The sequence below is a fragment of the Gallus gallus genome, chromosome 18 (genome assembly GCF_016699485.2).
Source record: "Gallus gallus isolate bGalGal1 chromosome 18, bGalGal1.mat.broiler.GRCg7b, whole genome shotgun sequence".
Lineage (NCBI taxonomy): Eukaryota > Metazoa > Chordata > Aves > Galliformes > Phasianidae > Gallus > Gallus gallus.
In genome coordinates this window covers 2,018,717-2,046,155 of record NC_052549.1, presented here as the reverse complement: position 1 = coordinate 2,046,155, position 27,439 = coordinate 2,018,717, and the positions used below count along the sequence as shown (strand labels likewise).

At 44.5% G+C, this 27,439-nt stretch overlaps 1 protein-coding gene and 1 long non-coding RNA gene across 4 annotated transcripts in view; one reads left to right on the top strand and one right to left on the bottom strand.

The window, feature by feature from the left end:
* The window catches only part of SHISA6 (shisa family member 6), a 222,315-nt gene that overhangs the window by 50,997 nt on the left and 143,879 nt on the right, over positions 1-27,439 (top strand). The gene's annotated exons all lie outside the window — the stretch shown is intronic.
* LOC107054729 overlaps positions 34-27,439 on the bottom strand; it is a 32,791-nt gene continuing 5,385 nt past the window's right edge. Inside the window, exons 3-4 of the long non-coding RNA XR_005840612.2 lie at positions 7,717-25,768; positions 34-6,120 (exon numbers count right to left, since the gene is read on the bottom strand). This is a non-coding gene — a long non-coding RNA (uncharacterized LOC107054729). The remainder of the gene's footprint in view (positions 6,121-7,716; positions 25,769-27,439) is intronic.

Here is a 27,439-nt window from a genome sequence, read left to right as displayed (position 1 = left end):
GCAGCCATGGGGATTCTGAACCACAGTGAGTCCGTATGTCTTAAGGAACAGTAAACTCAATTCAGATCAAGATTGTTGAGTTTTCAGGTAAAAAAAAAGATGCAGTCTTTATTTCATTTTATTTCGTTTTATTTCGTTTCATTTCATTTTCTCACTGCCAGCCTCACACCCTAAAAATTGTTTCAGAATTGAATTGGGCTCTCCGTATTTCACCAATCTGTTCCAGCAGCAGAGATTCTGTAGAGCAGATGATGAGCTGCTTCGTAACTCAAACACTTCTTTGTTTTCCTGGTAGTGCTACAACAATGTTAAATATAGCGAGGCTTTTGTAGGAAAAGTTGAACTGAGCACTGGGGGTAAGGGAGCAATGAAGCAGGAGGAACGTGGGGGACTCTACTGCAGAGTCATCTCTCAGGGACGAAAAAAAGACTTTTCCTAGAATTTGCTACTTTCATGTAAGCTCATGCCTGTAGGAAACTTTTTTTTCTTGAAGCACCACTCTAAAATTTGCACCGAAGTTGTTCTCCAGTGGTGCCAGTAGGCAGGAAAGAAAATCAAACCATGTACACAAGACAGCATGATGTGGCTGTTGAAGCATGACTGCGCTGCTGGCATCGCCTCGGAGCATCCTGCAGTGTGGGCAATGTGCAAAAGATGTTGGTGTAGGGTCTGGTGACTGAGCAATAAGAGCTACCCACGGTTAGGTTTTATCGTGTGACATTTGGTGTAGATGTGGCAAGATTTACAGCCTGAATGTGGTATTTCCCTGATGGGGCTTCTGTTCTCGTTGTCCTGAAGCGTGTTTGGTACCTCGTGCACTCACATATTTGTGTGGAGAAAGGAGAAAATTGTCCTTGAAGTAGTCCTACCTTGGAAAATGATCACCTTTTCCTCCCAGGCCACATGCAGGTGGATGAGCTGTTGTAAACACAGGCAGACCGTGCATTCCATGGTGTTGGAGCAGTGGAAGATAGCTGTTGTGTGAGTTTGGGGTTTGGAAACTGTGGGGTTTGTGAGAGTGAGAGGAGGCAAAGAAGGGGGGGAAGATGATCTGAGCCTTGTGGCTGCTCCTCCCTTGGGCTCAGTTTAGCATGAGCTGAGGGAGGTGTCGTGCCACCATCTGCTGCCAGTCCATGGCCAGAACCTCATCCTGCAGCCCTGCAGGGATTCCACTGTGCTCCCACAGTAACCTGGTGTGCCAACACCTGGAGTTGGAGGGCCTGATGTCATCAGGGTCATCACACAGGTTTATTGCAAGACAAGCCTCAAGAATAAAGCAGCAGCTCGCTCTTTCTGACAGAGTAGCATTCATGTTTGTTACAAGGGAACCTCCTACAAACACAAAAGAGGACAATGCAGCTCTAGATCGTACTTAGCAACCAAGATCTTCCCGAGCTGCTCTGCTGTCTCAGCCAGTGGAGGTGGGTGGCAGCTCCACTTTCTCATCTCTTTCTGCCCTCACAGCTGCAGAGCTTTCCCAGCACTGTGTCCGTGCTGCTCCCCCGGTGTGGTGCTGCCCTCCTGCTGGACGGGCATGGGAAGCACTCGGGGTGACTCATGGCTGTGTCAGTTTGCCCAAAACACCACAGCAAGTTGGCGTTCGTGTGACTCTTAGAAGAGCGTGCTGATAATGATAGGGCTGTGGAACGTCCCATGCCAACGTGAGGATCAGATCATTTCCTTCCTGAGATGTCTTGACCTACCCATCCTCTGTATTCCCTCATTTGCACATTCTTTCCACCTTCCTTGGTTTTTCTGCAAGCTGAAGAGTATCTGTGACAGGCTCTGTATTTTGTAAATGACATATCTGTATGCAAACTAATCTTTATGCAGACACCTCCGTGGATTTATAGCGTTCAGCATGCCGCCAGCTTTGCTTAGGCACCAGATGTGATACAACGTGGGAAAAAATGGAATAAGGTTTTTATACTTACTGGCACCATATCCTCCCCTTGTACACATGCTGGTGTGCATTCTCCTTTTCCACACACTTCTGTTCCTTTTGGAGAACCCAACATACAGAAGGCTGAGCTCCTTTTGCAAGCAGCAGCTCAGAAACCAATAGTTCTACTGGTCCATTGGCATATAAATATGAATCAGAGATGAGTGTGCTGGGGGAAGAGATTTATTAACTAATTTGTCATTAGCAGTTTGGAGGATCTGACTCCTCTCTCTCCAGCACTCTCCTGGTTCCCTGCTGTTGTAGCTGTTCCCCTGTTGCCATCCTGGCAGCCTTGTGTTTCTTTCCCATAGCCCAGGTTCTTACCCTCACTGTGTTCTCTGGGGGTCTTGGCTTATATCTGTTTTAACCCAGCATTGATCCCCTACAAAACACGCAATGAAGCATCTACAGGGTGGAATTTACTGCCTCCTCTGTCATTAGCAATCCTCATGTGCAGCAGACTCATTAAAATCAGGAAAAAACAAGAAGTTTAAGGGTCATTTTTTCATGCCTGCATCTGCAACACGCCATGAATAGATTATGTGAAAATTGAGGGTTAGGTGTGTTGAGTCCTTTTTCTCATTAAACACTTGTTACACATATCATATCAATGGGGAGATGTCAAAGCCACAGCCTGCAGCATCCCAATGAATCATTTTATGTTCATCCTGGATAACGTCTAATGACTTTGATGGTGTCTTGCAGTGCGTGTGCGCTAAAGATCCCTTGCATTCTGATTCCAGATTAATTTCAGCGATTGCATATTCTGACACCTAATTGTATTGACTTGAAAATAGGATCATTGGGATGTGGAAACCGCTGCACGGCTTTGCAGAAAGATTCCATTACGCAATAGGGCATTTCAATCCACTCTGAATTATTTAGCCGACTCCAGGCACGACCGTCCATTTCTCAGCAGTCTGGACAGCTCTTTTTTATAGCCCTACGAATATCTGGCAGGGAGGAGAGCAGGAGGTCGCTGAAACCGTAGCAGTGCCTGCAGCTGCTGTGCAGCATGCCACCTCCATAGGCCTGGGATGGGATGGGCTTAAGCAAACCCAGAGCAGCCCCTGGGGTCACCTTCTGGCTGGTGCCTTGAAATAAGCAAGGTGAGGGGCTGGAACCCTTCTGCCTTCTGATCAACTGGCTGCCAATAGAGCATTAAGCACAATGCGGAGGGACTTTCAGAACAGGGCTCTTCAAGCTGATGCCTCCCAGTCTGTGAGCGATGAGGATTGGCAGCTAATCTGTGAGCTTTATAAGTAAGTGGCAGAAAAATGACCACAAGGAGGGCATGGGGCACATACATCACTGCCAAGCCAGGAGATGCAGCTTTCTGGTGCAAGAAGCCCACAGCTGGCTATTGAACAGAGCCCATTTCCTGCACCAACAGCCAAACCTTCTGCTGTAGGCAGCCTCAACAGTGCATGTGAAGAGGCACTTGTCGTTCAGAGATCGTGTTGCATCACCTATTGATGGTGTTTTTAACTCAGTCTCATGAAGTGTACTTCCTGGAGGACACAGATGGGACTGAAGCGGGAAGGGAAGATGCTCACCAGGTTGGGTGACCTCTTCTTTCTTACCGAGTGAGCGTTAAAACAAAATGTTATGTTTCAACAAGAAAAGACCACCCTGCCACTGCTGATACCTTATGTTTCCATGGCAATGTAAAGCACAGTAGCTGTTGCTCCATTCATTCTTCTGTGGTTAGCAAATTATTTTGCTGCCCACTTGTCCTGCAGACCCAACCGCGGCCAGCGCTCTGCTCAGTGCCTAGCAATGGTTTTCAGTAACGTGGTGCTCTAGAATGGATTTCTCTTCTTTCTGCTGTGTGCCAGCAGCATATCAAAATAAATTGCAATAGCTGAGAGGAGAAGAAAAAAGCCCTGCCTACCGGATGCCCTTTCACAGGGAGTCTGTCAACTCTCTGCAACATTTTGGCAGGTACCTTTGAAAGCTGAGCTGAAGGCTGGTGAAAAGCTGGCAATCACAGACCAGCTACCTGTGAAACAGGGAGCTTCGGCTGCATGCTGCAAACTTCTCTTTGAAGAATGTCTTTTTCTGTATTTATTATCAAGAATTGGTGTATAAAATAACCTTATGATTTTCTACTACAGTGTTACTGAGCACCTGAGGCTGGTTATCTCTTCACAGAGGGCTTTTAAGTGAAATTAGGAATCCCCTTTGGATTTGCAATACTGTTTCTTTAGCAGGCCACCAATCAATTGTAATGTGTTTGCAGATTGTAAATAAGGGATTGAAGTACTATGAAAAAAAAGCCTGTGATTCCTGGGGGCATATGGAGGACTCAGCAGCGGAATCTGTAATTCTGATCTCTCCTGTTTCCTCAGAACAACCAAGTCCCATAGTCAGATTTCAGCAGGTGAAGAGCTTGGGTATGCCAAATATGGACTGTTACAGTAAAGCCAGTGTATTATATACAGTTTATTTTCTTAATGCCTGTGGAAGGAACACTGGCTCATCATCTGAGAAGTGTCTTTGGAGACACAAGCCCTAGATTTGCTTTCCAGGTTTGCTTTCCAGGTTTAATACTCACTCATAGGAAAATTGATCCCAGGAGTTTCAGTTCACTCTTCAGCAGCCAGTACAAAACGGTGGACAGTTGGGGGGGCTTCAAACGACGAATGCCATAAATGTAATTGCAGACAGTCTTTGAGAGACAAACTTAAGCTCATTTATTGACTCTTCCTGCTCTTTGAAGCAGATTAATCTCCATCTGTTGACGGTGCATGGGCCCATGGCTGTGATTGTTTCACATTGTGGTACTGTCTAGAAGTCACAGGATGAGGATGGGAACCACAGTTCCTAAGTGGGGATACACCAAATGTTTTCTTCCTTCTGACTTGACAGTAACCTGGAGGCCAGTTCCTGGCACGGGACAGCAGGAACGTTAGGTTTCACAGCTTACAGCATCACTTTGTTGCCCCAGACTATTTCAGAGCTGAGATCACCAACAGGATGCGGCTGTCATTCTGCTTCTTTTCCTTGCAGTGTGCCAGTATGCTGTGTGGGCTGCTGGAAGCCTTGGGCTAGTGAGAAGGAGAGTGCTCCCAAGTGGAGGGACTGTGCTTTCGTAGGTTGGCACAGCAGGTATTGAAGGGGGTGCTAAGAAGTTTTCATGGTGAAGCCCAGATCTGAGAAATTGGAACCATTCCAGAGAAGGAGTGGTTTGTCTCTGGCACGTACCTGAAGGGTACTGCTTCAGCTGGAATGTATTTCTAATTGCTCAGCTACTTTGGGGGCATTCAAGGAGACATAGGGCTTAGCAATTTCCCACATGCCAGGGTGTCATGGCTGTGACGCAGCTTAGTTTTGGAACCAGGTTCTGGCATACCTCTTCTGTAGGCTGGGGAAGTTTGTGGAGTCCAAAGTTTGCTATTGTTCTCCATAAACAAAAATTGCAGGGGAAGCAAGAGGCAGGAATCTCAAAAGGACGTGGGTAGGTAGTGATAGGACAAAGGGGAATGGTTTTATACTAAAGGAAGGAAGATTTAGATTAGGTATCGGGAAGTTTTTTACGGAGAGAGTGGTGAGGTGCTGGAACAGCTGCCCAGAGAGACTGCGGATGCCCCATCCCTGGAGGTGTTTAAGGCCAGGTTGGATGGGGAACTGGGCAGCCTGATCTAGTACATGATCTAGTGGTAGGCAGTCCTGCCCGTACCTGGAGGTTGGAACTTGATGACCCTTGAGGTCCCTTCCAACCCAAATCATTCTAGAATTCTGTGATTCTAAGGATGGCTCTTACTGGGGCATTGGGGAGGGCTGTGGGCTGAAGGATGGGAACATAGTTTTTTTCCTTCTTGCACATATTTTCCAGAGCAAGCCCCCTGCCTCTTTTCATAGACCAGCAGGAACCATGAAAGTTACGGTCTGTTGAGAAGGATACCAGTCTAGGGTTGACCAGAGACACTGGAAAGGAGAGGAGAGTCTGTACTGATTCCCCCACAGCTGTGCCAAAAAGCATCGCTTTTGGAGGGCTGAGACCATTCTCACTGCTCAGCTACTGCTTGTTTCTAGGATAGATGTCTCCTTTCTGAAAGCATCTCCATTTCTTCTCAGAACTTGAGGAATCCCATTCTGTCTTGCATACTCTTCGACGTATTGGCTTTAAAATTCTCCAGGGTCTTGAAATCCCTCATGCCGTGTCCATCGTGCTCCTGAAAATAGATGACCAAACTCACTTACCATAGTGATCTGCTCCCATTTTCTCATATAAAGCAAGTCATGATGATTTCTCTAAAGGATTTTCGAGAAGAGGGCATCATTTCCCTTCAGTGCCTGGAGGCTGCTGCTGGTGCTCTCCCAGAACCTGGGTCTGCAACAGTTTCTAAGACTGGTGGTTAGATTGAACCTATAATTTTTTATCTGACAGGTGAAAAGCAAGAAGCATCTCTTTTTCACTGACTTTCTTTCTAGATTAACAGCTGTGTTTCAGCTGGCGGCAAACAATGAGACAGTCCCTGTAGAAACAAGGTGCATGGAGCAGGAAGAGTTCAAGCAGGAATAGATCTATTCATGGCATTTTTTTCCGACTCCTGGATAGTCATAGCAATAAGTGAATGAATAAAGATGCTGGGATTTTGCCAGGAGTTCATATAGCTGACATACAGCTTCTGGACCACAGCCTAGTTCCTCAACTAAAGAGCCTATTCCAAGCCCACTCTCTGCTAATGACTGGTGTTTTTGAATCCATTTCAATGACATTGGCTTGGATCTGTCGCAGAAAATACACTCGTGTATGCCAATGCAGACCATACCACATTGCTATTGCACATTTGCCCTGTTCTCCATCTTGAGAAAGTGTTGCATTTGTGTTCCCAGAGTACATTTTCCCCTCTGAGCAAGGATGGCATGTTAGAGTCTTTTTTTTTTTTCAAATACGCTTGGACAAAATGTGCTTATAATATGAACAAAAAGCATTTTACTGGTCAGGCTGAAAATTTATCCCTGGTTCTAGGGGTCAAACTGGATTTTGCTATCAAATTCTGTGGATGAGGCATAGAGATGGAGTGAGCTCGAGGGCCTGCCCTCCCAGCGGCAGTAAGAAAAATGCCAGTGCAGACAGCAAGATGTGGATCTGCAGTGTAGAAACCCTCATCCTGCACAGTCATGTTCCTGAGCGATCTGCTCTGTATGTGTGCCCATATCTGAGCACACAGCTCACAGATTTGTCTCTGGTAATGCAAACCTTCAACGTTTTATTACGGTGCTATACTCTTATCTATTCTTCTTATGTCATCACCCTGCCTCTATTGTTTAAATGTAACACATTTTATTCTAAAGTATATGTTACCGTCATTAATTCAAGATATGCTCAGATACTAAGAGTGTGCTGTCTATAAAAGGCACATCCTCATATTCATTTTGAATTAGGAAACTAAAAATAGAGCCAGTTCAAATATAGGTGATGAGAATAACCTGAGACTCATGTTAGGAAGTGAAATGTGAATGAAGACTTTAAAAGTGGCTGATAAAGTGTGTGTGCTTCAGCAGATAGAAGTTTATAAAATAGCTTTGGGACAGAGAAAATAGTTTTGGATACTGTGCATCCTCTCTGCATAGCACCTGAAAGGCTTAAAAGTGCTCAACTGAGCACTACAGCAAGAAATGCCTTTTTACTCAGTGTAATCATTGTGAATCCCACTGACATAGGATACTGTTGGGAGTGCCCACCAGTAAGACTGCAGCCCAGAGGGACAAATGCATTTGAACCCACAAACCCCCAGCACTTTACCTTGTACCTCAAGCCTTACCTAAGCCCTGCTTCCTGCCTCCAGGCTGGCTGCAGATGAGGACATGGTAGCCACAGGGTGCCAAGAAGTCCAATTCCCACTTGTGCCCTCCAGACATAAAGCAGAGAACAAGTCAGGTCCTCCAGCAGCTCAGCATCCTTCCACACCATCAGTGTCTGGTGGAATATCCTGACACCACTTCTGCCATGTAAAACACACACATGGCCCAATACCTCCATATCTCACTGCTGAAGCATCCATCCATGACTCAGCAGGGCAGCTCCTGATGACAGCACGTTGTCAGTTCCGACTTCTCCTTTGGTGAGTGATAGGAGTTCCTGCCATTCCTCCAGTGAGAAGCTTCCTCAGAGAAGCTGTGTGGAAAATCTTGAGTCTCCGGTCTTATTTCTTAGGATTCCTGAAGTGATTGGTGGTTCTTCTGAAGTTTTTCACGTGCAAGTAGAAGGGGAACAGACCCTGACAGTGTGTGAGGGGTGCAGAGAGCCATAGCTAACAGACAGTCATTGGGGCAGCCTGTCCAGGTCCCATCATTCTTCATCACTCATCTCCCACCAACCTGCCATCAAGAAAACCTCTTCTTCCTGCTCTCAGGAGTATCATGGACTCCCATGATCATTCTCATTATGGAGCTTTCATTCCTTAGATGTGAACAAAGATTTGAATAGAGCAAGTGAAAACCTAATAGATAGCTGCAGTTAGAATTTCTAAACAAGCCCTTCAGAGCTGCTGACTGCTTTTCATATGCAGATAAGAAGGAAGTACCTTGAAACATTTAGGCTGAACTGTAGAAGGGGCACTGAACAGGGGGGATGGATGGCAAAAGTAGAAATAATTTTAACCATTTGCAAAGCATTTTCCTGCACGTTTTTTCTCAAGAAACCCAACATATAGTTTGAGATTACTAACTTAATTTTGAAACTGGACAAACAGAGACAGGACAAGAAAATGTATCTGAAATGATGCAGAGATCAGGAACAAAGTTTGGTGGCCAGAGGGGAAGAAGTCTTAGTGATAGGAGACACAGTGACTGAATCTACATGATACGTTAGTCATAACCAGCACACAGCTGAGGTGACTTTCAGATCATATCAGAAAGCTGCTGGTCTGCAGCATCCTGAGGCTGACCCAGTCAGTATGGGTGGTACAGTCATGGACCTGTTCAGGCTGTCCTTGCACCAGAACAACAGGGTTTGCATTATCCTCATGACTTGATGGCATCCAGTTTCTCCATTGGTCACTTGCTTACGCCAACATGAGTGAATGTCTTTTCTTCAGGAGGATGCTGAGGTACCCGTTGCCATCCAGGCTTTAGGACAGTCTCATCCAGGAAGCGCTCAGACAGATCTCTGTGCTCTGCTAACAGTACTGATGAAGCTGAAATAGCGACTTTGCTTTTTCCTGTGGATTTTGCAGCAAGTCTTCAGCAGCGTTTGAGGGGAAGTGAGAGAGCATAAGCAGGGTTCACTTTTCAGGTTTCCTCTCATCATCCTGCACCATGGGGATTGAGAGAGACAATTCCCAGCAGAAGCCCCATGTCTGCACAGATGTCAATTCAGATATATTTATGAGCAGAAAAATTGCTGGAGTGGGACTAGGACCCCTGCCAGGTTAAGTTGCTGGCTAGGAGAGAAGCCCATGTTTGTAGCTGCACATTTGCTCGTGCAGATTTCCCAGGCATATGTGAGTCACAGCAGATATTCCTCTTTCCTTTCTGAAACAAGCAGCAAAGGCAAAATAGAGTCAATGTGGCCTCTCCATCTGACTTCGCTGCTCAGTCTCCCTCAATATGGCCTGGGGAGAAGGAGACCCTGTTGTGTAGCACATAGAATCATACAATCATAGAATGGCTTAGACTGGAAGGGACCTTAAAGATCACATAGTTCCAGTCCCAGTGGGTCAGGCATGGACTGCTCTTGGTCAAGCCATGCTGGATGTCTTGGATCACCTCATCTCATGTGTGCCTCAGCATCTCTTGCTGGAGGAACTGCTCCATGACATTCTCAGGCACAGAGATGGGCCTGTAGTTCCCCAGGGTGACTGACTTAAGAATATACCTCTCTAATACATCCACTCTGGGGTGCTCTACTGATTCTGATAAACACGTAGTCTTGGCATTGATCAGACACCCTGAGACAGAAGCCTCCAGCCCTCAGAATGATATAGGCCATCCACTCTCGCTTATTAGGGGGAAGAAGAAAAGAGGAAAAAAACCCAAACAATCTGGTGCCTTTGAGCTATTATTTAGTCTTCTCCAGGTAAGAAATCACCTGCAGAATTTGCAGGAGTCACTGAGCAGCTTCTTTTTGTCTGCTTTGTTAAAGGAAGATTAGTTCAATCTCAAGCATGCACAAAACCATGGCACAGAGAGTTTGTTGAGGAGCAGTGGTCCTGTCAGGCAAAGTGAGACTGCAGCAGTTCAGCTTGCTTAGCCCAGGAGAGAAAAAATGGGAGGCAGGGGGACATCCTACACAAACACAGCAGTGCCTTAATAGTTGCGAGGGAAAATCATGTGTAAACCAGAGGACAATGCCAGCACAAAGACAAGTAGGTGAGGACTGGTTATGGACAAGATTAGTCCAAGAAGTTTGAAGGTCAGAGCTGTGAAGTTCTCTGACAGTCAGCCAGTTGGTGCATTGGTATGCGCCGAGAAGAACATGCCAGCTCTGCAGCATGGAGCTTGGTCGGTCCATGAAGGAGCCTTAAGTCCCAGCATTCATGAAACAAGGCTCAGAGGATGGCAGCCTTCCAGTACTGGTTCCCTTTTTCTAACCTAGGAGCACTGAGAGGAAGCTTGGAGCCCAGCAGGGACAATGTTTCTGTAATAACCCTGTGCTGGCAACCAGAGCGTCTGATGAGAGTAGAATGAAGGACAATTTCCCTGAGAAGGATGGATTATTTGAGTCTTTATAGCTTTGTTCTGAAAGGACAAATAATATCCCCAAAGAAAAAGCTGCTGTCCTTCTGAGTACATCAGCTTCCGACTGCTCAGATTTTTCATGAGAGTTGTGTGTACTCGCAGGCTTATTCTGCAGGAACTGAATGCATCAGAAGCAAAGCAGAGTAGGCTGTTGCATTCCTTGTCTGCCCACTGGTTTTCTAGCCAAGATAGGACCCCTGCCCCAAACATTAAGCCCCCAGGGCTCTCTAAAAAGGGAACATTGCAGTGCACCCTCCTTTCTGAGGTGGCCCCATGTCTCACAATAATGTTGAAGTCCTCTATATTGCTCAAGGACATGGGATTTATATCATCTTGTTTACAACAGCAGTTAAAAATTGGGCTCTCAGCCTAAGCTAATCATGTAGGCTCTCAAAAAGTCCATGGTGAGAGGTGGGCATCTCTTCAGTGGGATAGAAGTGTTTCTCTGCACACACTGTATGGATGGTTGATGAGACAATGTATACAAGTTTTACAGCTAAAGCTAGGGGATTTGGATGTAGTTTAAAATTGCATCCCCCAGCAGGGCAGCTAGCATAGATATATTGCTCATCTTCTTTCTCTTCATTGCATCTTCTTTTGTGCCACCACAAATGCTAGTGTCACCACACAGCGGGTCAGGCTGGAAACTTCAAGTGGGATGGAACCAAACCCAGACTGGTTTGAAACTGAATCAGTTCCTGCTGAGTCCCCCTGGATGCTACACTGGATGCTGGATGACAGACATGGCAAGGAGCAAGTTGCCAAGGGCAGGGGAGGAGTGATGCAACCTTATCAGCAGCATCACTCCTTAAAACAATTCAACTCCAGCATGAGTTGAAACCCATTCTTTAGAGTCACAACACACTGCATTACAGAAAGAGCATGGCCTTATAGAACGACTAGCCTGGATTTGTAGCTTGCATCGCATTTTGAGATTCGTGTTATGAAGTACGAGCTCTGGCTAACAGAAGCTGTATTTATCTTGCTTGTATTGATCCTTGCTGTGCCACAGTAATTTCTTGTCTTTAAGGATTGCAGGGTGTTTTAATGGAAGCCTTCACTGATAGCAGGGAGAACAGCAAAATCCCTTCTTGTTGTGTGAAAACAGGAAATTTGGGCTGGTGGAGCCAGCCGGCTGAAGCCACCTGGAGAATGGGGCTTTGCAAGGTGTTGAGGTGCTGGAGCACACAGAGACTGAATTTCTTTATCTGCGTAAGTCAACACAAGTTGCTCTCACAGAAGGTGGCTTTCTCCAAATACATCCTCACTCTCTTTCTAATATAGAGAAGGAGAGCTAAAAAACTGCAACCCGGCAGTTGTGCAAATGGTGCACAAAGCCTTCCTCCATCAGGCTCCGTGGCAGTGGTGACTTCAAGGGAATTCATTTAGGATATTTGTTCCTTAGTTTGCTTTTTCCATAAGAAAGATGGCAATGCGAGCATGGCTGGGGGCAGATTGGTCTGAACTGTAAGGGTGTAAGGCTGTGAGGAAGCCTGTACTTCCCCCCACCCCCTTTAAATCAGCTAATGCTGTCTCATCAGGACTGCTTGCAGATTGACAAACCCTAGGCTACTAAATTACTCTCACCACGCAGTGTGAGGAAAGTTCAGAACATGTAGGCTTCTGCTTTGCATATCTACAACAAAGAGAGGAGTCCTTTGATGGACGCCTCAGATGTCCAAGAGCTGTGAATATTCAAGATGTCAATGCCAAAAAAAAGCCTGATAAAAACAACAGAAAACATGTCCTATCAACCACAAAGAGCAATGCTGTCTCCCTAGCAAGAGCTGACATGACAACAAAGCACAGCTACCACTTTCTAAACAGGATGAGGCCAGTACAGGCACTTATCCCATTGAGAACAGCCATGGACAGGCAGTAACAAGGGCCAACAAGCTCCAGCTTAGTAGACAAGTGAGAGCCATTTTTCAGGCTTTTACCACCATTATGCTATTTTGGACTATTAAGGTAAGGGCAAGGACAAATACCGGATGAACTGGCCAAGACTGTGAGCTGCAGGCTTCGTCTTTGTTGGAAATTCCATTTTATTATTTTTTTTTTGTCACCAGGGAAACAGAAACAGAAATGACAAATGCTTTCCATTTGTCAACATTTTCCATGGATATTTTTGGTTTTCTGGTGAAAAACAAAGCATAGATATTTCTCAGTTTAAAACTATCGGATTCACTTTCCACATTGAAGGTGGAAATGTAGTTGATGGGCTGAAGATCCACCTGGGCTTCCTTATATCCCCTTCACCACTTGGGACCACCGTATCTGTGGAGTCCTTGGCTGGACTCCTTCCCATAGGGAACATCTCAGCTGCCACCGTGTGTCACATCCTGGAGCTGTCATCTGGTAAGGCGTTGTGACCCAGAAGGAGACCAAGAACATGAAGCAGATCAGCTGCAGCTTAGTTCTTTGCTGTAGACAAATTCTGGTTTAAAATGGTTTCGTTTCCGGCACCATTTTGAATTTTAAACAAGCTTTACTGCTGTCTGGAAAAACAGAAAATATAGGAAATCACAGGGAGGCGGGTTGAAGAGAGAAAATCTGTTTTCTATGTGTTTTTAAGAGGCAAAACTACAGACTTCCCTTCCTGTAAAACTCTCAGCGCAATCGTTTGATTTGCGAAGTTAATCTGGAAGAAATCCTGGGAAGTGAATTGAGGAGCTGTGACCTGCCTGGACTTTGCTCAGCTCAGAGCCGTGTCTCTGGAGATTAGGTTTGGCTGGGCTGATAAATCCTGCTGAGATTTCAATGCAAGCGCCTTGTGGAGAGCAAAGCTCTTTGATTATCCTGTTGCTATTTGCCAAATGCAAAGGACCATGTAAAAAAGTTATTTTCAGCCTTTAGAATTGCTATACTTTCCCTCTCCTTTTGATGTCTGAGAAGAAAATAGCCCTGTGAAGCAACTTGATTTGTTCAGAGCTATTAACGAATCTTCCCAGGGTCCCAGGGTCCCAGGGTGACATAACAGGTCTGGTCTGACTCATTCCATTTAAGAGTGTCTCCTCCCAGCCAGAAATAGCTCTGTGTGCAGCCGTAAAACACGTGAATCAATTAATGTCTTTTATTAGCTAGAAATGCAGATAAATCCCCTGCATCGGGCACAGGAAAATTGCTGGCTGCCGCTCCTGCTCCCTCCCTGCTCTCTTCTTTATCTGCTTTCTTTTATGGCAGATCTTTTTGGAAGTTGACTCCAGCTTCACGTGGATACTTGTGCAGCTGAATCTCAGGCATTCTGGCATGGAGAAAGATATGTCAGGAAGATGCTGGATCATGCTCCAGGAGATCATTAGCTTGCAGGGAGAATAAGGAATTCAAGAAGCGTCTTGGCCAGGGAGCACTAAGTTAAATAGGAGCGTAGGCTGGACTGGGAGAATGAGGCAGAGGTAATGGCTTCACATTGAGTACGTGGGTGTATTGTACACGGGGAACTCAATGAAAATCCTATGCACATACGTTAGTGGTATTTATATTAAGGAACGTGGCACACTCTGCTCCTGGCTACGCTGTAGCTGCAGCCTCTCCCTTGCCATGATCTGATGAGCTGGATCCCAGCACCTATTTCCTGGGAGCTGAAGGAGGAAGAGTGTTGCTTTCTCCTCTGCTCTGGCACATGGTGACCCCACATCACATGCCCCACAGCCGCACCACACTGGGCTCCTTTGGGGACAGTCCCATTGAATCCAGTGAATGCAAGCTTGAGGATGTGAGGGAATGCTCTGTTGCATTAGGGCTGTACTTTTCAGCTTAGTATCCATTTTATGATGCTTTAAAGATCCATATTTCCATCGCATTCTCTTATTCAGTGGCCAAATATCATCTGCAAGGGCATTTTAGCATCCCTGCCTTTTGCTCAGCTCGGCACCAGTGTCTGGCCATGCACACAGATAAAGCTCAGTCCAAAAACCTGCTTGCTGCTATTTTTAAAGGTGGAGGAAAAATACCTTTACTAAATAATTTCTACATCAAAATAGGTACATGAGTCAGAACACACACTGAGAAACAGGCAGGAGAGGCTTTAAGTAATAAGATTCATTCAGCTCAACCATCTAATCACCCCTGAAAGTGAAAGATTAGTTAAAACAAAAGAGTTATTATCTGGGAAAGTAAAAAGGGAATCTGAATTTGTTCACTTCCGCACATGGGGAGTACGGGGAGTCTGCATTTCATTATACGCCAACCCAGAGGGCTTCATTAGCCCCCGCAGTGGAAGCAGAACTACAACAATTTATGAACACCTGCTTAAAGATCTCCCTGCACCACTGCTTCAGTTTAACCTGCTTGCCAGCACAGCGGCTGGAGAGGGAGCAGCACAGGAAACTCCATCCAGCCTCGTGTCTGGGAGCGCGTGAATAAAAGCAGTGCAATCCCCAAAGAGTGGCTGAGCCTGAGGATTTTAAATCAGATGCAAACAGGCTCCACTGTGCACTACATGGGCAGAAATGGGAGTTCTAGGCAGGAGAACATTTAGAAAATTTTCAATTTACTTCTTAAAACGACAAATAAAATCTGCTGGGCAATAGAAGCAAATGATAGACAAATAAAATGATTTTTAATTAAAAACAAAAGCTCCAATCTGGCTCTTGCTAACAATTTGCTCTGCTTTAATAGATTGGATTTTTTTCTCTGACCTTTTCCTTCAAACTTGAGATTTGGTCTGGTACGTTTTCAAATGACAAATATGAATCACTTGAACCTTCTGAGTTCATTTATTATCAGCCCATGCTGAAGATGTTACTGTAGCTTCTAATCTATGTTGACACTCAGTGGAAAAATCAGATTTTTTATTTTTCCTCAACCGTGTGAACCTTGAGAACAGTGGAATTCTGCTTAGCTGGGAGGTGGGAGGAAGAAAGGAGGAGAAGGCAATATGATAGTACTTACAATGTATGCACAGTGCTGAAATGTCTTCCCTGTGTTTCTGTGTCTGAAAATTTCCTGTAGCTGTGCAAAAGCTCTTTTGATCACCTCCTTTGTAGGCAGGGGGCAGATGTGGAGAATTAAGGATATCTAGCCATGGTTGTGTAGCTGGGGCTGGAAACCTGCTTCGCTTTCACAGTTCTCGATGAAGCCAAACAACACAGGTATTGTGGGGAAGAGGCGAACACCAATGGAGATATCACACTGCCAGTATGAGGCATGTGTGCAACAGCCTTTCCTTTGATCCGGTTATTTGGTTTGCCAAATCAAGAGATCCAGCAAGCAGCATCCTTTTTTACCTGTGAGCCTAACACTATATTCAAGGAGAGATATTAGAGAGATTATTCATTGTTGTTGTTTCTGCTATTATTATTATTTCTACTACTACTTCCACAAAGATAAGGATGCTGCTTGTCGGGCAGGTGGCAAGGCGTTAGCTGACAAATTGACAGGGCTCCCTTCCTTGAGGGAAAGAAACGATTAATAGTCATACTTGTATTTAGTCAGTGGATCTGGATAACATCCACTTAATGCGTCAATAGAGTTAACTGATAAGTATTCCACACCTCTGCCAACGCCACTGAAAAGCCATGGAGAACAGCAAGGTAGAGGAAGCAGTCACATGTACTGCCAGTGCTTGGGGAAGGGATGAATGGTTGTCCTGGCAGCAGTCACCTGGTAGGTCTGATTTACTCCTCAGCACATGCTTCAGTATTGCAGGCATGAAGTATCAACAGCAGTGGGCACAAAATGGGGTACTGCAGCAAAAATGGTGGATGTCTTAGGTTCGTAAAGAAGGTGAGGAATATCCTTAGAGGTCAAAGAAAGAATTGCTTGAGAGAACTCATGGCACCCACCGGGTGTGTTCTGTGCTCATGAAATGCTAGATGTGCGGTACAGTGAGGTGTAGACACAGTCTTTCCCCTTCCTTGGGGTAAAGGGCCATAAAATCCATCAAGCCTTGAAAGCTTTGCCACCTCAGACTGCCTGGGATCAGAATCAGCCCTACTCTGTCTTGTTTTCATTGAATGTTGCTGAAATCCTTCACACAATTAATTCAGATTGTCTTGGAGGCGGGTGCTGACTGGGCAGGAGCAAAAACTGGGCAGAAGACTGCAATCAACAGATAATGATACACTGCAGCATTTCAGATAACAGAAAGAGCTGTAAAAGAGCGCTAAAAAAGGCCAGCATTTGCTCCACCTCTCCTCACTCTCCTTTTAAGCATCCCATGGAGAGCAGGCCATGTGTTAGTTGCATCCACACCGAAAGCTGGGAGCAAAAATGTGACTGAGGCCTCACACCGGGGTTAAGGACTCGAGAAGTCTCCTTTCTCAGCATGCTCTCTCCAGGCCTTTGTAGGATCCTTGAGGAGCTTTCTCTGGTGGCTGGATGAGGCCCTTTGCCACCTGCTCCTCCTTGGGCAAGGCCTGGCCATGGGGCCTCCTCATCTTCATTGCAGGAGATCTGAGGAGCCCTCGTGGCACTCAGAAGAGCTTCTGGGAAAAAACACAGCCTGCAGAACACTTGGAGGGATAATCAGTGCTATTTCAGAGCAAAGGAAATGTCAATAGGGCTGAGGCCATATGTCCTCCAACTGTTTGGCGCCTGTTCAGAAATACTCCCATTTTGTGGAGAAGGCATTCAGCTCTTTAGTGACCACATAATAGGCCTTGTGGCTCACAGGGCAAAAAAAGGTTGAATATCAGTGATGTAATTACAGTGCTGAAAGAGCAGCAGCAGCTTACAAATTGTAGTTAGCCTCTCATTAGTATGGTTGAGTGATGACTGCATGTACGAGTAGGGCTTATTCAACAATAAATGTCATACTTAAATAACGTATAGAATGATACAGGCAGATGTAATCAGGAACTAAAATAAATTAGGAAAGAAACATGTGGGCTGAAAAGCAGGAAAATTAAGGTTTGGTGGTGGATGCTGTAGGCAAAAGCAGTGTGGAAGCATTCAGAAAAAATTCTGTTATTTGGATTCTGGTGGTATCATTGGCAATCAAGGTGTTTAAATCCCCTAGACAGCAATGGGATTACTAGCCCTTAATCCACTGTGATATGAAGTATATTATTGGGGCTGCCCTATTTTAGTGAAGGGGAAAGGAATTGTGTAGTATTGATACTGTAACCACCTTTGGGATTTATTTTCAAGAAAAAACGTGGTGCATGAGTGCAAAATCCCTATGAAGTACCCCTTGTCCCAGGAGAACAAAGATCTGTTCTGAGTGCTGCTACGGACTGTTATCCCAATGCTTTTATAAATGACTTGGAAAAATTCAGTCCATATTATCTCAGATCAACAAACCTTCTATATATATAAATTATGCAAGGTCATCGAATAAGTAAACCAATTAGAAAGGCTCTCAGCAAAATTACCAGATATCAAGCAGCTATTTTACCTGATAATTCCTTTTGGAGTGATGATGTAGTTATAGCATGTTCCAACAGCAACTTCACCTCATTATGGACTTGATTTATTACCAGCTTCAGCCGACCAAAGGGTCTAAATCAGCATCATCCGGATGGGACTGCCAGAGCACCTCTGTGACTAGTTAGATGAATGATGAGTCGGAGCTGAGGACCTGTGGCAGCAGCCACACATGACGCATCAGCTCCAGCTGGAATTATATATCTATTCCTCCTCCATGGGGTTTTAGCTAATTGGCACGAATAAGAGCTAAAGATGACATTACTACTTGCATGAGATGGATAACAAAGACACTCCACTTTATAGATTTCTCAGTTCAATGTCACTTAGCTACGTGACTACCTCTAAAGTGTACAGATGAAAATCTAGCTCAAGTCATACAGGACTTGTAATGCTTTGCATTAGGTTTTCAGCAGAACCTGCATTACCTGGCAGTAGCCATGTTTTTAGTGAAACCTGTAAAAAAAAATTGGTAGCTACATGCCATCTGGTCCACAAGAAGCAGCAGGACCTCATGACTGGGTGGTGATGGGCAGCTACATGCAGAGTGGTGTCTTCGGGGTGAGACAGGCATCCAGAGACCTTCTGCCCCTTTGTAAGAGCAGTGCCTCGAGGCAAGAAGACCTGCTTCCATACACCCTGTATCAGAATACTGAAGAACAAAGAAAACCCTTACATGTAGCCCTTCCCCATCAGACACCATGGTCTTACAAGCCCAACAGCAGTGCAGAGCGGGACTTCAACTCACCTAAAACATCTCTTGAAGATGGAAATGTGAAAGTCCATGTATGTACCTCTTTGGTACATTGACCTTTATGTTGGATTGACAGGCACAACGCAACTTAGCGTACACACAAAGAGACTCACAGTACTGTTAAGGAAATCAGCATGTCCATGGAGTTGGCCTTATAGGTAGTGTAGGGGGCTCTTCTCCTTTATCTCATCTTCAGAAGCATCAAATACTTGGGCTTAATGTCAGTAAATAAAGGTGGGTCAAAGTAATGAAATTTCTAAGACATTAGGTAACTTCAGTGCAAAGAGCATCTGGCTGCATTTTCAGAGCACTATTGCAAATTTCACTAGGTGCTTTTTAGTCTGACTTTAATTGCATTTGATGGCAAAATTAACATAATTTCTATTAATATCATCATTCAAAATGAGCAATAAGATGACAGACAGGATAGTTTGAAAGCCAGGATGCTTGGAGGGCACTGCTGGGTCATGGCAAAGCAGCCTGGCCACGTACACTGCCTTCCACTTCCACTTGGAGAAGATGCTAAAATTGGTCCATATGGTCAAGCATCCCTTTCAGTGCCAATGGCCAGTTTTGACTGACAGTTCAAGCAAAGGTGATGAGAATGAGCAGCAGCCCGAGTGATTTTCTTCTCTTCTTATTGAAGTTTTTTCTGTGTTTTTTGTTTGGTTGGTTGGTTTGTTTTGTTTTTCATGAAATGACCAGCCTGGAAACTTGTAATCGCTACTAACTTTCCTTAAAATGCAAAGAATTACCAAACCAAAATCTTACTGCTAACAAATACAATTACTTACAAAAATATCCTAAAGAAGTCAGGGTCATAGGAACATGGGAGATCCTGTTTTCATCTGAAGACTTCCCTGACGATCTTACCTGTTGGACTTATCTCACAATATGACCAAGGCCCAATTTATTTTCACATTTCCTTTCAATCCTTTGAAGGGGAGGAAGCTTTCTTATCACTTTCCTGGTGCAACAAAAGTCATCCCCAGAAGTTCTTGTATTTGAGCTCTTTTTTTCCCCCTCCCCTAACACCCAGTGTGGAGGCAGAGCCTTCGGGGATCTGGGTGAACAGCAGGCTGCCAATATGCAGTCTGGGAATTCAGATGTTGCTAAAAACAATCTGAACCTGGAGTTTCCATAAAGCCAGCTGGATGTGCTACTTGTCAACAGCAAGGTGCTCTTTGTAGTCAAGGCGTAACGTCTCATCTTTTAAAAGCAGACACTTTCAGTCTCTGTTGTGAAACCCAGTAAAGGTGCACAGAGGCTTGACCGTGTCATTTTTTTTCACCCTCAATCACTGCATTAAAAAAAAATCAAGGTCATAATTCCAAGTGCGTGTGACAGAGCTAAGGTAACTGGGCTCATTTATATGTAATATTCTGATTGGGGTTTTACATGGTTGCACACAGCTCTGGTCTCATCCTGGGCACAACACTGATGCTATTTCTGATTGGGTACCTGCTCAGTATCTCATTAGGCTCTCCATGTATTTGTGGTGCCAGGCATTGCTTTACTGCATATTGTCCATGCTCTGCACTGAGTACAGAAATATCAATTTCCTCATCATCCTTTCTAGGATGATCATAGTGTATTAATTCTCCCATGGTATTTTTCACTTTCTTTCACACCATTTTTAAGGGAAGAAGTGGTATTTTTATTACAGCCAGACAGGTCTGCTCAGATTAAAGCCAAAGTTGTCACTGTAGACAATTTACTAATGCCAAATTAGAGATTTTCACTTTTAACATTCTCACGTACTCCTGCCTGTTTTATCAGCTGAGTTCCCTCCACCAACTCCTTTCTCTATGTCAAGTATTGCAGTTCCTGCACAAAATACTTCTGCTTGCATTTCTGGCACTTCCATTCACAATTGAGTTCTCACTGCCTTCAGCTGTAGGTATGAGAGCAGAATGCTTTTGTAGCTCTGGTCCTGGAATTTCAGACCCACTTTGCAGTGTCATGTAGCACTAAAAAATAGTAAAAGAGAAACTCCTACTGGGTGCCCTACAGGGCGTCAACCCCCTGCTTCAAAACAGACAGGTGAAGTTATGAAAATACAAGCAAACCCTTTCCTTGCTAATTTCTACGTGGAGAAGGATGAAACATTTCTCTGCGGAAATAATAATGACAGCAATGATAACAACAACAATAACAGAAACAATAATAATAACTCTTTGGGATAGCTTGCCCAAGGAATTCAAGTTTTCAGAGTCATTGCCATGTTGAAACAGGTCATAACAATACAAAAATGCTACGGAAACTTAGATTGAGGCCTTGGCTATCGTAACTGGGGAAATCTGCTATTCAAGTATTCCCCTCTAGCATCCAGGGAAGCATGGAGCTAAACACAGTGGTTTCTCATAACTGTTTTGTACCATGGGTTGAATTTTTTGCTGCAGTATTGCTCAGTCCCTTATATTATTTGCTCGAAATGTCATTGGAATTCTGTTTTTTCACACCTAGCTAATATGTATGTGGACACTTAGTAGCTGCATGGATTTCCTGCAATAGCAGGGATTTGTGAAGCTCCTTGCAGCAAGTACTTGGCAGTGCTGATGCACTTTGTAAACTGTTTATCTAGCTCAGGATGGCTCATTCTCTTGAGGTTGCAATCCTCCAAAAAACATTAAAACAGTGATTTAAAAAGCAAAGCTTGAAAATGAAACAAAAACCCGAAGGTGAACACCATCATTCTGTGGGCTGGAAGAGAGCCTGAGAAGGACCAGTGAGCCTCAGGCACCTGCCAGGAGTTGTATGAAACAATATGAAGCCCTAAAAAAAGGGGGAGAAAGACTGACCTGTGGTAGAGCCTGGCTAGATGTCGTACCAAGGGACATGGCTTAGTGGGAGATATTGGTGATAGGTGGATGGTTGGACTGATGATCTTGGATGTATTTTCCAGCCTTGGTGATTCTATGATTCTATGATTTTCATTTGTCCAAGTAGTTAATACACCGTGGTCATGACAAATGGCTTTGTTATGGCTCAATTAGGCATCTCCCCGGCAGGTACATTATTTGTGGGGGGCTGATCCTTCTCCTGGCTACATCTGTCTGCAGAATTTATTTTCGTGTGGTCACTCTTGTCTGTGGCTCAAGTTGTAAACCTGAGCATGGCCGTCTTTACCTCCTACTTGTAATCTTATTTGATGATATGTTTTAAGTTGGCAGAGACAAGCTAATTAAACCTGAATTCACTGCTAACCTATGCATCAAAATGCTGTCCTTGGAGCCAGTTCTTCTCCCTGAGGGTTCACGTACTTGAGATACTGCTTGGGTAGTCTGAATCATGATCTCATCAGAGACAATAAGATGCTGAAGACAGTACTTAAGTGCTCTGTTTAAGCTCCTGTCAGGAAATCCATCTACCAACATAACTAACATGTTCTCCATTTCCAAAGACATCATTCTATTTAGTCCCAAAGCTGTCTTCACTCCATAGTGATTTGGGGTCAACCCAATTTAAAATTGAGCAAAAACGTACTTATGTCAATCTTGTAGTTTTGTGGAGGAGGTTAACAGTATGAATAATCCCAGTTAGACAACATCAGTTATTCACAAATACACGTGTGCCCACAAGCACAAAACAAAAGCAGCTTTCTGAATAAAGTTACAAAACTGGAGTAAAACCACTGAAAACAGAATAAGTTTTGAATGCAAAAGTTCCAAATTTTCATTTAAAATACACTTCTGAAAAAATATATATACATTTCTTTCATCAAAGTCTCGATTTATCATTGGATGAAAAAGGATGCCTTCCCATAGTACTTTCTGTATCATACATGGTTTTACTTCCCAGTTTCCAAGGCTTCCAGTGAAGCCCTTCCCTACAGAACTCCATCACATTTGCCCCATTTCCTCTCTTCTTGTGCAGCGGGAGAGGAAAAGGTGTATCAGCCTATGAAGGGGTACCAGCATAGTACAGTAAGTTTAACTGTCAGTGATCTCCAAGTATAAACTATGAATCTTTGATGGATTGGTCTGAAGTCAGTGTTTGCTCAAAGAAGGAACAAAGAGGAAAAGGCTAAGTAAATGTGCATCCACATGTACCGCTAGTTTGCAGTAAGTGCTGGGTAATGGGCTTCTTAGTGGAGGAGTCGCATGGAACTGAAGATTCCTGCCTGCTTTGTGGCCCCTAAAAATATACCTTTTAGAGGAATCTTCAGGTCATGGTTTTGCTAGCCTTATCCTTGATTCCACGTGAGGTTTGTATAGGGAAAACTACTGGTGGCAGACACTCCATAGCAAGTCTGAGAAGCATCCATGCAAGTACAACATCTCTGATGCTGCTGCATCAGTCACATCCCCTCCATGACAGTGGCACTTGGCGTTGAAGCACCTTCAGGCTCTTGGTGAGGAGACAATTCCACCTCCAGCAAAGGGCAAGCGGTAGAAGATTTTTGAAGGTCTGTACTGAAGAAGCAAGTGCCATGTTCCTACTCATACAGTTAACAGAATACACCCTCCTGCCAGCTCTTACAAGGACAGTAAGAAGTGACAAGCCAGCTAGAGTCTTCTGAAAACTTCTGATTGTCTCCAATTTTTTTAAGATAATCACTTTTCAGCTAAAAATCCAAAATAAAATAATAACAGGAATAAAGCTGTGGCTGGCTGTGACTTTCATAGGGGGATGTTCCTAGCTGATACTTCTTTGTTTCCAGTAGTTCAACATGAATTTGCTTTTGGAGTTCCCAGACTCTCCAGAAAGGGAAATATCTCAGGAGAACTCTCATCACTGCTCCCTATGTTGGTTGATACCATGACATGCCAGTGCAGGAGCAAAAAGAAATGACTGCCATTGCTCTACGTTACAGGAGGCATTTCAGGAAGCCACTCTCAGTTCATAGAATCGTAGAATCATTAAGATTGGAAAAGACCACTAAGATCACCAAGTCCAACCATCAAACCATCCCCACCACGCCCACTAAACCATGTCCCTTAGTACCACATCTACTCTTTTCTTGAACACCTCCAGGGATGGGGACTCCTCCACCTCCCTGGGCAGCCCATTCCAATGCAACACCGCTCTCTCTGAGAAGAATTTCTTCCTAATATCCAACCTGATATTATTCTGCACTTTCCAGCTGTGCCAGGTTACTGCCTGTATTGGTGATCAACCAACCTCTGCACTGGTAGATATAAATTGCAGCCAGTGCTCACAGATCGGTAGCAGATTATTTTATCTACTGCCAACATAAAGCTTAAAAGACATTCTTCAAATGAAACCGGAGGGCAGGATTGCTCAGTACTTATCTAAGGAAGGCTTTGTTTGTAATATTTGTTATTATAGATAAATGGTACTTCAGTAAGACCTACTGAATCCAGGAAAAGTCGGAACTTTGTTGTATAGGTGTTGTGTAGCTGCAGGAAAAGAAACAGTTGGGTGATGGCGTGGCAGTGCAGGAACAAAAAAAAAATGACTACCGTTGTTCCAGGTTGCACAGGAGACATATTAGACACATGGTCTAAGTTCAGACATGCTTGTATCTGATGAATTAGCCTTGAAACTCCCCATTTCTATTCACTGCAACCAAAGAACCTTAAATTACTTCTTTAGTTTGGTTTCTTTGGAGAGGTGACGTGGGCTTACCAGAGGGAACCCCAGGTGGCCCATTTGAGTCACCCACACCTCTGATTCAGACACCAGAATCTGACCCCATCTCCTGGCTGCTAGCTTCCTATCCAGAGCTGTGACACTGAGACATCCAAATGCACACAGACATTTGGGGACAAGTTGCACAGAGATGGAATCTCCCCAGCCCCCAGCTCCTGCCTGGGACTCCCCACATGTAGGTGCCATGACCTGGTACATTTGGACACATTTCCCTGCTGAACTCAACCCTCTGATCAGGCCTGAACGCAGTCAGATAATTATAACTAATAACATGGCTGTAATTACCGCTATTATCATATTAGTAGTGTTACTTCTTGTTCCATCCTATCATTTTCATCTTATTATTATGCTATTTATGATTTGGCCATTATTCAAATAATAAAGTCAGATGCTCTGTCGTGCTTCAGAGCTTCATTCTTCTGGATGCTGTTGCATCCCCGGTGAAAAGTCAGTCCTCACCCTGAAGCACTTAAAAATCTAATTAGAGAAGACATAGCAGCATTATCTTTGTCTTCAAGAAGCTTCAGTAGCGAATCTGTGCTTCTTGGGATGTTCAAGGTCATTTCAGTAGACTTGCTGAAGCGCTGGTAGGACTCCCAGTGTTCTTAATGCCTGTGCCGGTGCCAGCTCCTACACAGCTCCATATTTCTACCTTGTTTTCCTCATTCCTCCCAAACCACGTGCATGCAGACCCACATATATACACCCTGCCTCACTCATTCTTTTATGCCATACGCACTGACTTTGCAAGAGATGTGGACTTTTCTCCACATCTTTATTTAATAAATCCAATGTGGCTAAACCACCAGAATTACAGCCCCTGTTTATTTCACCGTTTCCCATCTTTTCCAAAAGGTGAATGTTTAAAATGATGTATGAGCCCTGAGCTACAGTGCTTATTTATGGCTCTTGCAATGCTTTCCCCGGGACTGAGAAGCGCTGGACACTTGCAATCAATTAGACTTCTTAGAACAGTGCTGTCCTCGCTTTCATTAGGAGGTTGTCACAAAGTTATTTCAAAACCTTGCTCAAGTAAATTGGCTGCAAGTGGCGACTGCTCAGTCTGCTGCTGCTGCTGACACCCCGCTTCAAGGAGCGAAGATCCAGAAAGGATTTGTTTCACCTCAATATCAAATTGTGTCACGCAGTAATACTGCTAAAGCTCTCTCTCCAAGAAATCTGGGATTACCTGCTGAAAGCATCACATGTAACACTCGCAGCGTGGCTTTGCAACACAGGGACCTGCTGGAGAGCTACAAAAAGGTGTCCTTGGGATATGATGTCAGCTTACCTGATGGGACAAAAGATGCTGATCTGGCACTGCTGATGTTCCAGCTCATCGCTCTGCTGTGAGATCCTCTTAACACCAGTCCTGCCTCAAGTTGGCAATGCAAGTCCTATGGGTTCCAGTGAGATGAGAATCAGGCTGTATTTTTCAAATATTCCATCCAGTTCTAAATCCCAACCCTTTTGGAGGACAGCCAGTGTATGGAGCAGCAGTTTGCATTCTAATAAAACATAGAAGGAATTATTGTTCCCTGAACTCTGTATGCATCCTCAAAATCTGCCACTTCCTATTAGAACGCTGCAGAAGCCCATGGAGAATGATGACATTTTTACCCAAAAGGTTAAGCAGAAAATAATAAATGGAAAAAATTAGCCATGATAAAATGGAAACAGAAATTCTGAAGACTCAGAAAACATCTAGATGTCTAAAGGTGCTTTTCTGAAAGAACGAATGCACTTGAAATGTTTTATGAAATGTGTTTTGGGCATGAATGCTGAAACACAATATTCAAATTTTGATCAAAGTCACCTCCTCAAAATACTCCACAGGTGCTTTAAAACCTAAGTCCGCTGGGTCTGAAACACTGTCCTTTAAAATGAAAATTGGAAATATTTGTTGGCTGTAGCTCCGACGGCGATATCCTGAGAGCAGCTGCCAGGTTTGCTATCTGGGTTATCCAAGTGAGATGACACATTTCAGAACATCAGCTTTTTGACATCATTGGTAAAGCCCTGGGAGGAGGTTGAGCACATCCCTTCAGCCCAGCTTCCTTTCCTTCACAGGGCACAATGGAGATTACCCATTTTAGTTTGATATTACATCTTGCTCTTCTCTAAGCTTCTTCTTGCAAACGGGGCATCTTGTGTAATTCTTTTGTAATTCCTTTCTCTTCAAAATTGATTCCTTGCCCAGGCCTGGGTTGAAGCAGCAGCTAAAATCATGATATTTACCTGTTCTACAGGTGCTTAGAATTTTGTCCTATGGAAGTTCAGGGGTTGACCTGGAGTGCTACACTTGCGGATGTGACAGATCAAGTTAACAAGTTACTGGTAGCAAAATCTTCTCCTAAAATTAGGGGCACATTTGTCCAATAACTCCAGCTGAACCCCAAGTCTCCCAGGTAGCTTTCCACATTCTACTGGAGGTTTTAGAGAATATGGCTCGTGTGGTGCAGTGGTCATAGTAAGAGAAGTCAAGAAATGCCAGGGAATGCCTGCTGCTTGACATCTTCCACGTGTTTCTCCATTCACTTTAGCTCTGCAGGGAGGTGACCTCAATTCACATGTGACATCCCAGAGGCACCTGGTCTCCTCACTGGTAACCACAAGGAAACCACCTCAAATAACTGTCCTAAATGCTCCGACTGAACTGTTTGCAGGAATCTCAGGGTATGAACGTGGCAGCAGCCATGCAATAAATGCATCTTCGTGTCCCAGAGTCACAGGCCTGCCATGAAACTTGAAGGAGGGATGTTAACCATCCTTAAATGCCCCGTTCTCATAACAGGGGCTGATGGCAAATGCTTGTCATCCAGCACTGCCACAGCGTAAGGCCAGGTACAGCTGCAGCTGCTCAGAGACAGAGGGCAGCAACTGGTTGCTGTTTCATCCACTGCTCCCTACTTGGTATAGACAAATGTTGCTTGTATGTCTCCAGAAAAAGTCAGCTCATGCCAGACATCCTGGTTAACAAAAGAACACTATGTCAGTCTCACTAGAAACCTGTGCACTGTCAATTGTGCAAGGCGGGGGAGAGGATGAGTATGTCTGGTTGGGAGACA